Source organism: Epinephelus fuscoguttatus, linkage group LG23 (genome assembly GCF_011397635.1).
Source record: "Epinephelus fuscoguttatus linkage group LG23, E.fuscoguttatus.final_Chr_v1".
Lineage (NCBI taxonomy): Eukaryota > Metazoa > Chordata > Actinopteri > Perciformes > Serranidae > Epinephelus > Epinephelus fuscoguttatus.
The window spans coordinates 4,930,897-4,931,100 of NC_064774.1; positions in this window are offsets into that span (position 1 = coordinate 4,930,897).

The following is a 204-nucleotide window of genomic DNA, read 5'->3' on the forward strand; positions in this document are numbered from 1 at the left end:
GCAGAGGAGGGCGCGAGCCAGTGAGCCGTGAGCCCGGGACCCGCGCCGCTCCGCCCCGCCCTGCTCCGCGCCGAGCTCCGCCGCCTCCTCACACACTCAGACTGACAGAGGTCTCACTCCGACTCATTTACCGACACCCACACTCTCTGCGTCACAGGACGTCCCGCTGACGGCAGTGTCGGGATTCGGAATTGGACCAGCTGA